Source organism: Rhinopithecus roxellana, chromosome 17, assembly GCF_007565055.1.
Source record: "Rhinopithecus roxellana isolate Shanxi Qingling chromosome 17, ASM756505v1, whole genome shotgun sequence".
Taxonomy (NCBI): Eukaryota; Metazoa; Chordata; class Mammalia; order Primates; family Cercopithecidae; genus Rhinopithecus; species Rhinopithecus roxellana.
The window spans coordinates 40,565,281-40,582,352 of record NC_044565.1 but is presented as its reverse complement, the minus strand read 5'-3'; the positions used below and the strand labels follow the sequence as shown (position 1 = coordinate 40,582,352).

The following is a 17,072-nucleotide window of genomic DNA, read 5'->3' as shown; positions in this document are numbered from 1 at the left end:
GATCAGATGGCTGTAGATGTGTGGTATTATTTCTGAGGACTCTGTTCTGTTCCATTGGTCTACATCTCTGTTTTGGTACCAGTACCATGCTGTTTTGGTTACTGTAGCCTTGTAGTATAGTTTGAAGTCAGGTAGCGTGATGCCTCCAGCTTTGTTCTTTTGACTTAGGATTGTCTTGGCAATGAGGGCTCTTTTTTGGTTCCATATGAACTTTAAAGCAGTTTTTTCCAATTCTGTGAAGAAACTCATTGGTAGCTTGATGGGGATGGCATTGAATCTATAAATAACCTTGGGCAGTATGGCCATTTTCACTGATATTGATTCTTCCTATCCATGAGCATGGTATGTTCTTCCATTTGTTTGTGTCCTCTTTTATTTCACTGAGCAGTAGTTTGTAGTTATCCTTGAAGAGGTCCTTTACATCCCTTGTAAGTTGGATTCCTAGGTATTTTATTCTCTTTGAAGCAATTGTGAATGGAAGTTCATTCATGATTTGGCTCTCTGTTTGTCTGTTACTGGTGTATAAGAATGCTTGTGATTTTTGCACATTGATTTTGTATCCTGAGACTTTGCTGAAGTTGCTTATCAGCTTAAGGAGATTTTGGGCTGAGACCATGGGGTTTTCTAAATATACAATCATGTCATCTGCAAACAGGGACAATTTGACTTCTTATTTTCCTAACTGGATACCCTTGATTTCTTTCTCTTGCCTGATTGCCCTAGCCAGAACTTCCAAGACTATGTTGAATAGGAGTGGTGAGAGAGGGCATCCCTGTCTTATGCCAGTTTTCAAAGGGAATTTTTCCAGTTTTTGCCCATTCAGTATGATATTGGCTGTGGGTTTGTCATAAATAGCTCTTATTATTTTGAGGTACGTTCCATCAATACCGAATTTCTTGAGCGTTTTTAGCATGAAGGGCTGTTGAATTTTGTCAAAAGCCTTTTCTGCATCTATTGAGACAATCATGTGGTTCTTGTCTTTGGTTCTGTTTATATGCTGGATTACGTTTATTGATTTGCGAATGTTGAACCAGCCTTGCATCCCAGGGATGAAGCCCACTTGATCATGGTGGATAAGCTTTTTGATGTGCTGCTGAATCCGGTTTGCTAGTATTTTATTGAGGATTTTTGCATTGATGTTCATCAGGGGTATTGGTCTAAAATTTTCCTTTTTTGTTGTGTCTCTGCCAGGCTTTGGTATCAGGATGATGTTGGCCTCATAAAATGAGTTAGGGAGGATTCCCTCTTTTTCAATTGATTGGAATACTTTCAGAAGGAATGGTACCAGCTCCTCCTTGTACCTCTGGTAGAATTCAGCTGTGAATCCAACTGGTCCTGGACTTTTTTTGGTTGGTAGGCTATTAATTATTGCCTCAATTTCAGAGCCTGCTATTGGTCTATTCAGGGATTCAACTTCTTCCTGGTTTAGTCTTGGAAGAGTGTAAGTGTCCAGGAAATTATCCATTTCTTCTAGATTTTCTAGTTTATTTGCGTAGAGCTGTTTATAGTATTCTCTGATGGTAGTTTGTATTTCTGTGGGGTCCGTGGTGATATCCCCTTTATCATTTTTTATTGCGTCTATTTGATTCTTCTCTCTTTTCTTCTTTATTAGTCTTGCTAGCAGTCTGTCAATTTTGTTGATTTTTTCAAAAAAACAACTCCTGGATTCATTGATTTTTTGGAGGGTTTTTTGTGTCTCTATCTCCTTCAGTTCTGCTCTGATCTTAGTTATTTCTTGCCTTCTGCTAGCTTTTGAATGTGTTTGCTCTTGCTTCTCCAGTTCTTTTAATTGTGATGTTAGAGTGTCAATTTTAGATCTTTCCAGCTTTCTCTTGTGGGCATTTAGTGCTATAAATTTCCCTCTACACACTACTTTAAATGTGTCCCAGAGATTCTGGTATGTTGTATCTTTGTTCTCATTGGTTTCAAAGAACATCTTTATTTCTGCCTTCATTTCGTTATGTACCCAGTAGTCATTCAGGAGCAGGTTGTTCAGTTTCCATGTAGTTGAGCGGTTTTGATTGGGTTTCTTAGTCCTGAGTTCTAGTTTGATTGCACTGTGGTCTGAGAGACAGTTTGTTATAATTTCTGTTCTTTTACGTTTGCTGAGGAGTGCTTTACTTCCAATTATGTGGTTAATTTTGGAATAAGTGCGATGTGGTGCTGAGAAGAATGTTTATTCTGTTGATTTGGGGTGGAGAGTTCTATAAATGTCTATTAGGTCCGCTTGGTGCAGAGATGAGTTCAATTCCTGGATATCCTTGTTAACTTTCTGTCTCGTTGATCTGTCTAATGTTGACAGTGGAGTGTTGAAGTCTCCCATTATTATTGTATGGGAGTCTAAGTCTCTTTGTAAGTCTCTAAGGACTTGCTTTATGAATTTGGGTGCTCCTGTATTGGGTGCATATATATTTAGGATAGTTAGCTCTTCCTGTTGAATTGATCCCTTTACCATTATGTAATGGCCTTCTTTGTCTCTTTTGATCTTTGATGGTTTAAAGTCTATTTTATCAGAGACTAGGATTGCAACCCCTGCTTTTTTTTGTTCTCCATTTGCTTGGTAGATCTTCCTCCATCCCCTTATTTTGAGCCTATGTATGTCTCTGCATGTGAGATGGGTCTCCTGAATCCAGCAGACTGATGGGTCTTGACTCTTTATCCAGTTTGCCAGTCTGTGTCTTTTAATTGGAGCATTTAGTCCATTTACATTTAAGGTTAATATTGTTATGTGTGAACTTGATCCTGCCATTATGATATTAACTGGTTATTTTGCTCGTTAGTTGATGCAGTTTCTTCCTAGCCTTGATGGTCTTTACATTTTGGCATGTTTTTGCAATGGCTGGTACCGGTTGTTCCTTTCCATGTTTAGGGCTTCCTTCAGGGTCTCTTGTAAGGCAGGCCTGGTGGTGACAAAATCTCTAAGCATTTGCTTATCTGTAAAGGATTTTATTTCTCCTTCACTTATGAAACTTAGTTTGGCTGGATATGAAATTCTGGGTTGAAAATTCTTTTCTTTAAGAACGTTGAATATTGGCCCCCACTCTCTTCTGGCTTGTAGAGTTTCTGCCGAGAGGTCTGCTGTTAGTCTGATGGGCCTTCCCTTTGTGGGTAACCCGACCTTTCTCTCTGGCTGCCCTTAAGATTTTTTCCTTCATTTCAACTTTGGTGAATCTGGCAATTATGTGTCTTGGAGTTGCTCTTCTCGAGGAGTATCTTTGTGGTGTTCTCTGTATTTCCTGAATTTGAATGTTGGCCTGCCCTACTAGGTTGGGGAAGTTCTCCTGGATGATATCCTGAAGAGTGTTTTCCAACTTGGTTCCATTTTCCCCCTCACTTTCAGGCACCCCAATCAGACGTAGATTTGGTCTTTTTACATAATCCCATACTTCTTGCAGGCTTTGTTCATTTCATTTTCTTCTTTTTTCTTTTGGTTTCTCTTCTCGCTTCATTTCATTCATTTGATCCTCAATCGCTGATACTCTTTCTTCCAGTTGATCGAGTCGGTTACTGAAGCTTGTGGATTTGTCACGTATTTCTCGTGTCATGGTTTTCATCTCTGTCATTTCATTTATGACCTTCTCTGCATTAATTATTCTAGCTATCAATTCTTCCACTCTTTTTTCAAGATTTTTAGTTTCTTTGTGCTGGGTACGTAATTCCTCCTTTAGCTCTGAGAAGTTTGATGGACTGAAGCCTTCTTCTCTCATCTCGTCAAAGTCATTCTCTGACCAGCGTTGATCCGTTGCTGGCGATGAGCTGCACTCCTCTGCAGGGGGAGATGTGCTCTTCTTTTTTGAATTTCCAGCTTTTCTGCCCTGCTTCTTCCCCATCTTTGTGGTTTTATCTGCCTCTGGTCTTTGATGATGGTGACGTACTGATGGGGTTTTGGTATAGGTGTTCTTCCTGTTTGATAGTTTTCCTTCTAATAGTCAGGACCCTCAGCTGTAGGTCTGTTGGAGATTGCTTGAGGTCCACTCCAGACCCTGTTTGCCTGGGTATCAGCAGCAGAGGTTGCAGAAGATAGAATATTGCTGAACAGTGAGTGTACCTGTCTGATTCTTACTTTGGAAGCTTCCTCTCAAGGGTGTACTCCACCCTGTGAGGTGTGGGGTGTCAGACTGCCCCTAGTGGGGGATGTCTCCCAGTTAGGCTACTCAGGGGTCAGGGTCCCACTTGAGCAGGCAGTCTGTCTGTTCTCAGATCTCAACCTCCATGTTGGGAGATCCACTGCTCTCTTCAAAGCTGTCAGACAGAGTCGTTCGTGTCTGCACAGGCCTCTGCTGCTTCCCCTGTTGTTGTTTAGCTGTGCCCTGTCCCGAGAAGTGGAGTCTACAGAGACAGGCAGGTTTCCTTGAGCTGCTGTGAGCTCCACCCAGTTCGAGCTTCCCAGCGGCTTTGTTTACCTACTTAAGCCTCAGCAATGGTGGGCGCCCCTCCCCCAGCCTCGCTGCTGCCTTGCGGTTAGATCGCAGACTGCTGTGCTAGCAATGAGGGAGGCTCCGTGGCCGTGGGACCCTCCCGGCCAGGTGTGGGTATAATCTCCTGGTGTGCCCGTTTGCTTAAAGCGCAGTATTGGGGTGGGAATTACCCGATTTTCCAGGTGTTGTGTGTCTCAGTTCCCCTGGCTAGGAAAAGAGATTCCCTTCCCCCTTGCGCTTCCCAGGTGAGGCGATGCCTCGCCCTGCTTCAGCTCTCGCTGGTCAGGCTGCAGCAGCTGACCAGCATCAATTGTCCAGCACTCCCCAGTGAGATGACCCCAGTACCTCAGTTGAAAATGCAGAAATCACCAGTCTTCTGTGTCGCTCGCGCTGGGAGTTGGAGCCTGGAGCTGTTCCTATTCGGCCATCTTGCTCCGCCCGTCCCGAAAAACATATTTTTCAAACGTAATAATTTAGTGAGAAAACTGATGCTGTGTTACATTTTTGCAAATCTGTTTAATATATATCTTAATAGGAGACACCTAGATTTTCATATCTGCCTCTACATTCAATTTGCTGTAATCACATAGTCTCTGGAAAACTCCACTGTATACTCTTAAAAGAATGAGAGTGAAAAAAGCAAATTATTATAAATTATAAAAATACTTTTGACCTCAAGAACCCTTTCCTCCTAGTCACAATGCAGGCATTTGGTCCCAGGACTATAGGACTGCCTGGCTCCTGCGGGAACTCCTTATACTTACTTTTCTCCTCTCCCCAGAAAATCTGTCTTTATCTTGATCCCTGGATTTATTTATTTATTTAATTATTATTATTATTTTTTGGAGACAGAGCCTTGCTCTGTCACCCAGGCTGGAGTGCAGTGGCACGATCTTGGCTCACTGAAACTTCCACCTCCCGGGTTCATGCAATTCTTGTGTCTCAGTCTCCCAAGTAGCTGGGATTACAGGTGTGCGCCACCACACCCAGCTAATTTTTGTATTTTTAGTAGAGGCAGGGTTTTGCAGTGTTGGCCAGGCCGGTCTCAAACTCCTGACCTCAAGTGATCCATCTGCCTCGGCCAGCTGAATTGTATTCCCTTCAATTCAGCATTTCCAATTCTAAGAATTTATCGATAAAAATATAGTCTCGAGTAGCTGGGACTACAGGCACACACCACCATACTTAGCTAATTTTTTTTCTTGGTAGAGATAGGGGTCTCGCTATGTTGACCATGGTGGTTTCAAACTCCTGGCCTTAAGCAATCCTCCTGCCTTCCTTGGCCTCCCAAAGTGCTGGGATTACAGGCATGAGCCACCATACCCAGCCCTTAAGTCTAATTGTTATTATAATCAGAATGAAAAATGCTTATTTCAAGAAAACAACAAAAATTCAACACAAGGAAATTATTAATTTACTTGACTACAAAATAGATAAAAGGAGAAAAGTATAATTACTGCAAATATCCATTTATTATTTTTAATAAAACATACTACACTTGGAATAGAAGCAAATTTCATTAAATAAAGGATAGACCAGGCATGGTGGCTCACGCCTGTAATCCCAGCACTTTGGAAGGCTGAGGCAAGTAGATCACCTGAGGTCAGGAGTTTGAAACCAGCCTGACCAACATGGTGAAACCCCTCTCTACTAAAAAACACAAAAAAATTAGCCGAGCGTGGTGGTGCATGCCTGTAATCCCAGCTGCTCAGGAAGCTGAGGCAGGAGAATTGCTTGAACCTGGGAGGCGGAGGTGGCAGTGAGCCGATATCGTGCCATTGCACTTCAGCCTGAGTGACAAGAGCGAAACTCCATCTCGAAAAAAAAAAAAAAATTAGATAAAGGGTACCTATCAGAATAGAGCTAACACTATACTTAGTATTAAAATATATACATATGATACACCTAAATATATTGATATATTTTTAAAATAGTAAAAAAGAAATGACAAAAGTATCATTATTTGCAAATAAGGTAACTGCATACCTAGAGAATAACTGAAAAACCACTAGCATTAATAATAGAGACCTGTAAGTTAGTGAGTTCCAAGACAAACATTAAACACACACACCTACAAACATACATACATTACTTTCCTAATAGCCAAAAAAAAAAAAAAAAAAATTATGGGAAAAAGAGATTCCACTCAAATTTCAACTAAAATTAAAAATAAAAAACATTTAAAAACACATAGGAATAAATATAAGAAATATGTGAGAAAAACTGTAATATAATTGAAAGATCAAAACAAATATTGAAAAAATACAGAGAAATTTGTTCCTAGATGAAAAGTTCCATAAAAATTAGAAATTTATGTTTGTTAAATGACGACAAACAAAGGTAAATGACAAATGACAGGCTGGGAGAAACAGAATTGATGAAAGATTCATAGTCACTATGTTCAAAGACCACTTACTAATCAATTTTAAAAAGCCAAATAACCAGATAATAGAAACCCAGATGGCTAGTAAACATATAAAAAGATGTAAAAGTTCACTTGAAAATACAAATACTACAAGTGCAAACTAAAACAAGAAAACTTTTGCATATAGGTTAGAAAATACTGAAGAGTATAACTTCAGTTTGAAAAAGACACGCAGTTGTAATACACTGCTGTAAACTGGTACCACCTTTTAGGAGGGCAATTTGGAAATACCTATCACAATTCTAAATGTGTATTCCCATCAATTCAGCAGTTTCAGTTCTAAGAATGTATCAGACAAAAATATAGATATACTAGACTCCATATACAAAAATGTTCACTGCAAATTTCATTTGTAATAATAAAAACTGAAAACTGAAGGTGATCTGAATATTCTTCAACTGGATAAATGAATTCATTTAAGAAATTCTGATTTAACCATCTGTACAGGAAAGCTCATATATGCATATGTGAGCTCTGTAAGTTCTAACACAGTTGAAAGTTGTCAATGGTTGTTGCAAGATAAAAAGTATGCAGAATATGTATGTTTCACTAAAGCAAACAAACCCAAACCATGTGCAGTGCATGTATGTATATGTTTATATGTATATATCAAAAGGTCTTAGAAAGAGATTACCAAAATGTTACTCCAGAAAATAGGAAGTAGAAAAGAGGAAGAGAAAGAGAGAGACTAATGTTAACTTTACATACTTACGAGTTGTTTGGCATTTTCAGTAAGCATGTGCTGCTTTTATAATTTAAAAAAGAAAAAAGTTAAATGTAATACTTGTGAGTCCTTTTCAGAAATTTAAAGGTTATTTTATAAACTCCCAGCCAATTATCTAAGTTATCTTTTGTATAACAGTAAGTTTGCTAAAATGAATTATCTCAATTTATTACCAAATCAATTTACTAAAAAGAAATTAATAGTAATATTAGATCACAAAATTTTAAAATGTTACATAGTATATTTGCTTGCGTACTATTAGTTTGAGGAATCCTCATTTAAATATTATCTAATAGGTTGAGATCTATTTATTTTAAAATGCACTATATTTTTAGGAATCTTGCTGCTTCACTATTACCTCTCAGCAATGAAAAACAGAGGAACAGTACAAAAGAGTTTCTATCTTTGGGCTGAGAATAAATTTTTACTTTTGAAAAATTTATAGGTTTTTTGAAATTTATTATTTCTATGAGGAGTTTGTGCTAAAGATGAAATTTTTTTTCACTTTTTTTGGAAACAGGATCTCACTGTGTTGCCCAAGTTGGAGTGCAGTGGCATGATCTCGGCTCACTACAACCTCTGATTCCTGGGTTCAAGTAATTCTCACACCTGAGCCTCCTGAGTAGCTGGAATTACAGGCATGTACCACCACAGCCAGCTAATTTTTGTATTTTTAGTAGAGATGGGGTTTTACCACGTTGGCCAGGTTAGTCTTCAACTCCTGGCCTCAAGCAATCCACCCACCTAGCCTCCTAAAGTGCTGGGACTACAGAGGTGTAAGCCACAGCACCCGGCCTTTTCTCTTCTTTTTTATTCCTCAGTGTCTTACTTGGATGGGGCCGTATCTAATGGGTTTACTCTAGGTTGGGTCTGCAATCCTTCAGAAATATGCTCCTAAGATTAGAACACTTGTTATAGGAGAAACCAGACTTCATCAAAAAAAAAAAAAAAAAAAAAAAAAAGTTACTTGCACTTTTGCATCAGGGAAATCAAAGGAAAATGCATTAAAAGTACCTACTAATTCAGAATGTGTGATGTTTTTGAATGGGGCGGGGAGGATTTACCTTTCTTTGGTAAGTACTTCCTTCATTGATAGATCAATAACACAAACCAGATTTTCAGGGGCAATGTTTTAAATGTTTAAAAAAAAAAAAAAACAGTTTTAAAGCGCTCTCACATACATTTTTAAAGACCATAAAATTAACACGCTAATTACAAATTTGGTTTTATCTATTCATTAAAAGATAACTCCAAGGATTCTTTCAAGTTGAAATTTAATGAATGGACTACGTTGACCTAGTTTAAGTTACTACATGTATTTGAATGCAATAAAAGTATGTGTTTTAAAATTTTCTATATTTTATTTTCATTTCAAAGAGAACAGTTACCCATTTATTTGAATGTAAACCTCATTCCCCATAAATGCAACAGCTAAACTTTAGAGGTATTATGGTATAGAATGAATGCTTTATAAACTGTGAAATGCACATAAGCCCCATATATCATAATTTTATTTTTAAAGAAACATCTTCCTAAACTTAGTGAATTTTGCACTTTTCTTAAAATTATATGAATTTTCTGAAAAATAGGTTGTATGTCAAGCTATTGATATTTAAGTCTTTCTAAATTTATTAAAGCAATACACTAAAAACTTCAAACAAAATCTTTCCAATATAAATAGAAAACTCTTCAATCTGTCAGTTTAGTGTGCCTGCCATCTCCTTTTCTTTCCAGGGACTTGCCTAAGTAGTATCAGAACAGGATGGGAAGGAGGTCATAAAGTATCCCAAACAAAGCAAGGGATTTGGAGACAGAAAGAATAGCGTTCAAGTTCTCTCTCCTACTTAGCCAGGAAGTGATTTAGAGTAAGTTCTGTGCCCTGTAGGTGCTTCTTTCCTCATCTAGAAGACAGGAAAAATGAGGTTTCTTGTAAAATTGGAAGTTTAAATGAGATAGTTTATAAGAATGTTAATTGTTGTTTTTATAATACAGGTCTCCTGACTCTCTGTTCAGTAATTCAAAAAATAAATTAAGTTGCTTCTTAAAGTCCATTAAATTAAAAAGGATCTTCTCAAGTTTTGATCTTTCCAAATTTTCTAGTTTTAGTCTAAAAGTTTAAGTAGATGATATGATATTTATCGAATTTTGCCATGAATCTGAGAATGGAACAGTATCTGCAGTGGGTTAGTTTCTAGCTATGAATGCTTGTTAACGGGTGTGCAAGATGTAATGAATGACCAAGGCAGATTTAACCACACACCCAATGACAAAGTGCAATAAGACACTGGGGAAAGGAGAAAGGCAGGGGTCCTTGGACCTTAAATCCTGTCCAATTTAAATCCTGCCACTATCTTTACTAGGACACCTTGATGTAATATTTGCAGGGAAGAGAGGAAGGGAGGGAGGAAGAAAGAGAAGCAGAAAAATACAGAAAGTGAGTGAGAGAGAGAGAGAGAGAGAGAGAGATTTAAAGGAAGAAGAAAAAAGGAACCACAGATTCCTAAAAATAATTTGGTGACAACCTATCTAAAGGCGAGGTCTAATGATAAAGGTGTGTGGGAAATTTCAAGTAAATTTTTGGACAATGGTAATGTGATGAGCTATTCATATATCACCACTAACTGTATATAGTATGATATAAAAATAGAAGCTAAAATAACTAAACAGGTCAGTGCAGTGGCTCATGCTGCACTTTGGGAGGCTGAAGTGGGCAGATCACTTGAAGTCAGGAGTTCCAGACAAGCCTGGCCAACATGGCGAAACCCCATCTCTACTAAAAATACAAAAATTAGCTGGGCATGCCTGTAATCTCTGCTGCTCGGAAGGCTGAGGCAGGAGAAAAGCTTGAGCCCAGGAGGTGGAGGCAAACTAAACTGGCAACGAGCAGAGATCATGAGACCACACTCCAGCCTGGGTGACACAGAAAGCCTCCATCTCAAAAAAAAAAAAAAATTAGCAGGCATGGTGGTGCATGCCTGTAGTCCCAGCTATTTGGGAGGCTGAGGCAAGAGAACCGCTTAAATCCAGGAGGAGGAGGGTGCAGTGAGCCGAGATCGCGCCACTGCACTCCAGCCTGGGTGACAGAACAAGACTCCGTCTAAAATAAATAAATAAATAAATAAATAAAATAAAATAAAATAAATAAACAAACTTTAAAAGCCCTAGGCTCATGAGATGTCAAAAATGATTATTAAATACACTATGAAAATAACCGTTAATGAATTTTTTCTACCTTTCTCTTTAGCCAACTACTCCTCCATTACATAACCTTAAAATCTGCAAACATTCTAAGGGTCACTGTTAGGTGTAAATTCTAATATTATATTAACTGCCAAAAAGAATATAAACTACTATAAATAAAATTTTGACATGTTTTCTCTTCATAATCCTCCTTGTAATTAGTTTGTAAAATAAAAACTAGATTGGTAGATTTCCATTAGGGTTGCTTTAGTGTAAGAAAGTATTTCTGACCTTACAGATGAAGAAAAAAACAAGATAGTACACTTTGGTCTTCGTAATTTGCTTAATGCAGTAAATACAAATAATGTAACTATAATACAAATTAAAATTAGACAAAAGAAAAGTTTTATCTTACAAGTAAACAAATATATCTGGCCTTCTTGGTAAAAAGGGAAGATCAAATTGAGGATGCAGTTGTTTGTTTGTTTGTTTTTTGAGACAGAGTCTTGCTCTGTAGCCCAGGCTAGAGTGCAACAGTGTGATTTCGAATCACTGCAACCTCCGCTCCTGGGTTCAAGCGATTCTCCTGCCTCAGCCTCCTGAGTAGCTGGGATTACAAGCACACACCACCACACTGGGCTAATTTTTTGTTGTTGTTTGTTTTTTTAGTAGAGACAGGGTTCGCCAGGTTGGCCAGGCTGGTCTCGAACTCCTGACCTCAAGTGATCCACCTGCCTTGGCTTCCCAAAGTGCCCCAGGCACGAGCCCCAGCACCCGGCCAGGTATGCACTTTTGTTAAGCCCCTAAAACAGCAATACAAAGGTTTGTTAAAAGTGCATAAAATCCACTAGGATGGTGACAGTGGGAGTGTAGGGAATAGCAACAATTTGGAAGCTGGAAAGCGGACTGAACAGTGGTAAAGGACTTAGCAGACACCCAAAAAGTTGAATCCTAAATTGGCAGCAGAAGAAATGAATACTCCACAATCAAAACAGGAGTTTAAGAAATAAGCAGCACCAAGGAATTCTGGAAGTCGTGGTGGAAGGTAAAAGGTGGGAATAAAAAAAATTGTTTGCAAAAGAGGCAGATTCTCAGATCCCCTACCCCACTTCATGCAGCCAGGTGAATGTCCCTCTCTAACCCTAGTAAAAGACCAGAGTTTTATTTCCTGGAGATGGTAAAATGAAGGTCTTTTGATTGAGTCTTTTGAGTCACACTTAAGGGCATTAATACTTCACTGAGTAAACACAGGCAGAAAGATGATGATATACACACATCACCCCAGCCACCACCCATTTCTAGACCTTGGCAGATTGCTAGATGGAGACTGCATCTTCTATAAGGAAATGTCACCTGCCCAAGACCTAAATGAACACAGATAGCTCAGTATTCAGTAAAGCTCACAGAGAATCTTCCCTCTTTATTCACACACCTAGCTTCCATCTGCGTCTTATTTTTTTTTTTTTTTTTCTGAGACAGAGTTTTGCTCTTGTTGCCCAAGTGTAATCTCAGCTCACTGCAACCTCTGCCTCCTGGGCTCAAGTGATTCTCCTGCCTCAGCCTCGCAAGTAGCTGGGACTACTTGCCCACCACCACACCTGGCTAATTTTTTAAAACATATTTTTATTAGAGATGGACTTTCACCACGTTGGCCAGGCTGGTCTTGAACTCCTGACCTCAAGTGATCCACCTGCCTCGGCCTCCCAAAGCGCTAAGATTACAGGCATAAGCCACCACGCCCAGGCTCAACTGCTTCTTATTCTGTACTCTTCAATATGACCAACTCACCAAGGATAAGCAGGCAACTGAGGAAAGCCCCTAACATATAATGTACCAAAATAAACTGAAAAAAGCAACTTTAAGAAACTAGAGACAAAAACATTACACAATAGCAACACATATTGATATTCTCAGAAAGATAAAATATTGTGTTTATCAAACAAGAATAGGATCCTATTTTTCTAAAATACACACACACACACACACACACTCTCTCTGACACACACGCACGGGAAAAAAACCTAGAAAACAGAGAAGGTCTTGGAATTAAAAACATAGTATTACTATTTATGAAAAACTCAACAAGATTGGAAACGAAGTTGAGAAAATTTGTTAATAGTGGATCAACCCTCCCGAAGACAACTAGAAAAGCTGGACAACTGGAAAAAAAAAATTCCATGAAGACATCAGAAAGTTAACAAGGCAGTGAAGAGTTACAGGGTCAAAATTCAGAAGAAGGAAACCAAAGATGAGCCAGGCATTTTGAGCAGCTTTTCCCCAAGGGGCATCTGTCAGTCAGAAGAGAGAGAGGGAATCCTGATAAGCCCTATGCTTTGGCTGAAACCATGAAGGATGACACCCTAGAAGCAGGGGTAAATGGGGACGAGAACAGCCCTTAAAGGTGCTAAAGATCAACTTCAAATCACTGCAATCCCTGTCACTGAATTAAGGTAATTCAGAATTGCTAATGTCTCTAGCTAGAACTCAGAAGAAAACAAAAATCCTCTCTGGAGGAGAACATTATTTTAGGTTTCAAATTATGTTTTTTGTAATCAATGTCCAAATTTTCTTTTCTTTTTTCTTTTTTTTTTTGAGACAGGGTCTTGCTGTCTTGCCCAGGCTGGAGTGCAGTGGCATAATCTTAGCTCACTGCAGCCTCCACCTCCGGGTTCAAGCAATCCTCCTACCTCAGCCTCCTGAGTAGCTGGGACTACAGGTGCATGCCACCATGCCCAGATAACTTTCTTGATTTTTTGTAGACACGAGGTCTTGCTAGGTTGCCCAGGTTGGTCTTGAACTCCCGGGCTCAAATGATCCTGAGTTGGCCCCCAAAGTGCTAAAATTACAGGTGTGAACAACCACACCTGGCCGAACATTTTATTCTTTTGTAGAGACTGGGTGTCCCTACGTTGCCCAGGCTGGTCTCAAACTCCTGTGCTCAGGCAATCCTCCTGCCTCAGTCTCCTAAAATGCTGGGATTACAGGCATGAGTCCCTGCACCTGGCCTGACCTATATTTTAAAAAATAAAAACTAAACGAAAGGATATTCTTCATGCAGAAGAATATAATCCCAGATAAAAGCTGAAATAAAGGGTAATACACAAGATGAATATGTGGGTAAATCTGTGAATATTGACTGATTGTATAGAATAGTACTTGTATAAAATGTCATATGGGATTGAAATATGTGTCAAATTAAAACACACAGTGAAATGTAAATTAAGAGATACAAGGAATCTAAGTATTCCAGGGTCTTTGCATTCTCTGGGAAAGATAGAAATATTTATACACTTTTATTTGAGAGAGAGCGTCTCACTCTGTCATCCAGGTTGGAGTGCAATGGCTCAATCTTGGCTCACTGCAGCCTCAACGTCCTAGGCTCAAACAATCCTCCTATTTCAGCCTCTTGAGTAGCTGGGACTACAGGCATGTGCCACCATGTCCAGATAATTTTTTATTTTTTGTAAAAATGGGAGTACCAATTTAATCAGTACTTTTAAGATTAAAGGAAAAACTTTAAATACATAACTTCTAAGATAATGATAGGCATGAGGGGGTAGAATTTAAATGGAAAAATAATCCAAAAGAATTCTCATTATCCCTAATTTTGTGTAACATTGTACTAGAGATCTTAGCCAATGCAACAAGGCAAGAAAAAAAATAATTATTACGAAAATTGGAGGGGAAAAGTCATTGTGTACAGACTATATGACTTCCAATTTAACAGGGGTAGGGGACACTTCCCTGGGGCCAGACCAATAAAGCAGTAATTGAAATATCAGTTGCTGCATGCCACCTAAGAAACAAGTTGCAGATTGAATGTTACTCAATAGAATTACCTTTTTTTTTTTTTTTTTTTTAGACAAGGTTTCGCTTTGTCACCCAGGCTGGAGTGTAGTAGTATGATCTCAGCTCACTGCAACCTCCACTTCCCAGGTTCAAGCGATTCTCCTGCCTCAGTTTCCGAGTAGCTGGGACTACAGGTGCCTGTCACCACACCCAGCTAATTTTTATATTTTCAGTAGAGACAAGTTTTTGCCATGTTGACCAAGCTGCTCGTGAACTCCTGGCTTCAAGTGATTCACCTGTCTAAGCCTCCCAAAGTGCTGGGATTATAGGCATAAGCCACTGCACCCAGCCAGAAGTACCTTAATACATGTCTACAATAAAAAAAAAAATGTTTTGGAATATAAATTTAGCATTCATGACTAGCTACTGATTTACTTAATAGGGCATGAGTGCACATGCCCACTCCACACTAGGTCATGAATTTCTGTGATGCTTTCAGAATATGAAAGTCTCACTAAAATCACCAACTCATGATTTCTAATATGAATTTCTAGTGATAATACTAAAGGAATACCAGATAATCAATACACTTCATAACACCCCAGCCTCACAGAAAATTTAAATCCTGGATGTGAACTAAATTCTAAACAGAAACCATTTCATATTATGCTTCTTAATACAAGACTAAAAGGGCTATCTGTGTTGATACCTTTGCATCTATTTTATTATTTCATTTGCTTTTATATGGTTCATGACCACATTTAAATAAAATCCATTTTATTTTTTCCCCACACAAGTTAGTTCCCCTCACATTATCTTTACTCAGCTACTGGCAGTAACATTTTAACAACCAGTTTAGACAGAAACTTAGATTCCACCAGAAAAAAGAATCAAAGGTTTCAATCATACTCAACACTGCAACATTTACTTACACAAGTAGCTTTCAAATTATAATTTAATGAATATAATATATGACTCTTTAATTTGCCATGTATATAATTTTTAAAGATAAAAAACTAGCCCTCTGTAAGTACCTACTGAGCACTCTTGCCCTGGCTCTGGAGACTGCCATATATCCAGCTGATCTCTGACACACTAATTGTGAAACCAAAAGTTACACGCAATAAAAAGGAAGTAGCCCTGTGAAATGGCAATCCAATGCTCAACTATGGTTTTTTACATCAGAGCTTTATAAATTATGAAAGTGTCCAAGCCGGGCGCAGTGGCTCACGCCTGTAATCCAAAGACTTTGGAAGGCTGAGATGGGCAGACCACGAGGTCAGGAGATCAAGACCATCCTGGCCAACATGGTGAAACCCCGTCTCTACTAAGAATAAAAAAAAATTAGCCGGGTGTGGCAGCATGTGCCTGCAGTCCCCACTGCTTGAGAGGCTGAGGCAGAAGAATCACTTGAACCCATGAGGCGGAGGTTGCAGTAAGCCAAGATCATGCCACTGCACTCCAGCCTGGGCAACAGGGTGAGACGCTGTCTCAAAAAAAAAAAAAAGAAAAAAAGAAAGTATACAAATTGACTGGAAAATATGTATTCCATTAAGACAAACTGGATAACTTTGCATAATAAACATAATGGCAAGGAGAAAGGAGAAAGATACTCAGTTTAAAGACAAAATCCCCAGCTAAACATTTCCATCTGGGGCCTTGAATGGTATCTAGTCTAAAAAATAGATTCCACTAGTATTGATCCTGTATTAATATCAGGGAGGAAAAACAGATTCAGTTTTATTTAAAAGGGAAGATTTGTAAAAATAACTTTCAATATTTGGAGCAGTAAAACCTAATTTTAAAAAGGAGGAGCAGCTGTAGCACTGCAATTTGTCAACACTTCTTAACTGACAAACCCAGCCAAAGACTATTTTGCTAGTCCTTCCTTTTGCTTGGAGGGAAGAAAGTAGAAGTACTATTTCTTAAGAGAGAGGTTTCTGACAATGAGTTTGGATGTGTCTGATTTCAAGGTATCACTTGCCACCTAGGCCCCTCTTCTTGGACATTTGGACATATCCATGACAAAGGATGTGGCTGAAAACTTTATTGGGACTTCCACCTCCAATTAAGGGACTTCACCATCATAATTCATCATCACACATACATGCATCAATCTTCCTAAGAGCAAAAAAAAAAAAAAAAAAAGGAAAATCAAAAATAGCTCCTCACAAAAATGACTTGAAACTCCTGTATTTTAAGATAGGTGCTGTAATAAAATATTTGACTCGAAACATCTTTGTACCTATTCCAGTCATCCGATAACAAAACCTGAACATAAATGTGATAGGAAAGTGCTAAAATTATAATTTAAATTTTATTTCCAGAGTTATCATTTTAGAGAATCACAAAATAAGCTGGTGGTTTATCATTATTCTTATTAAATTATAACACTTGTTAAATAATTACAAGAGTTCTGGTTTCATATTTTTACCAAGAATCCTTTCCCTAACCTTGAAGATACTGAACCATTTACAGAAAGATAATACTAAAGTCAAAACCTAGGCTAAGTCCCACTTATAACACAGAAAGACAA

The 17,072-nt window shown here is 38.5% G+C and overlaps 1 protein-coding gene across 8 annotated transcripts in view; it reads right to left on the bottom strand.

Moving 5' to 3' along the window:
• Positions 1-17,072, bottom strand: part of PUS10 (pseudouridine synthase 10) — an 85,461-nt gene that overhangs the window by 45,749 nt on the left and 22,640 nt on the right. Inside the window, exon 1 of one of the 8 annotated variants that reach the window (XM_030920545.1) lies at positions 15,571-15,707. The exons of 4 other annotated variants lie outside the window; for them this stretch is intronic. The gene's annotated coding sequence lies outside the window, so the exon portion shown is untranslated. Of the gene's footprint in view, positions 1-4,763; positions 5,304-15,570; positions 15,708-17,072 lie in introns of those variants that run through there. 3 more of the 8 variants (XM_030920546.1, XM_030920543.1, XM_030920544.1) reach the window with 3 other exon arrangements.